Raw genomic sequence first — 816 nt, 5'->3', positions numbered from 1 at the left:
AAATATAAGCCAAATGCTATAATTAATCTTTTTCAATGTTTCTTGGATTTTATTTAAACCGATATGAGGATGAGATGATAAACAAGGCACACTTCCTAAAATATATATTAATTAGGGCACAAGCATAAGGAAATACATTTATGAAAAAAGTTAGTTGTATAAATGATTTTTAATCAAGTCTCTAAACAAGTGATGACAAAAAATATAGAGGTTTTTTTTTCTTTTTATTTTTTCAATACAAAATAACACAAAAATTCTTTTAGAATAATACAAATTTTTTCATAACAATATAGAAAATTTGATAAAACAAGGAAATTTTTTTATGAAATCAACACAAAAATTAATTCAAAATAACACATAAATTTTAATAAAACAACACAAAATTTTATGTATTTTATTTTCTTTTCTCTTACACAAACTCCATTCCCTTTCTTTCAAAAACCTTCCTCCAAAATTCATCCTCTTCCACTTCATTTGACTACAATTCTCAATGCCAATGACACTTTTTTCACCATTATCCTATTCAAATTTAAAAATTAAAACCCTCAAAATTTAAAAATTAAAACCCTCAAAATTTCTAATTTCAATTTTATCATATTTAAAAAAAAAAAAAGAAGAACACAAATGTGTTTATTAGCATTGTTAAGAATTGGATCAAATTGGCCAATTCAACTGGATTTACAAAAAAAATTAATTACCTAATCAATCCAGTTCAAATAAAAAATTTAGTTGTAAAAAATTAGAAAAATAAAAAAATGATAAATTATTGAACCAGCTGAATAAGCTCAGTTATTTTATTCTAAAAAAGGATAAAAA

This window comes from Arachis ipaensis, chromosome B03 (assembly GCF_000816755.2).
Source record: "Arachis ipaensis cultivar K30076 chromosome B03, Araip1.1, whole genome shotgun sequence".
NCBI lineage: Eukaryota > Viridiplantae > Streptophyta > Magnoliopsida > Fabales > Fabaceae > Arachis > Arachis ipaensis.
This window is presented reverse-complemented; position numbering follows the sequence as displayed.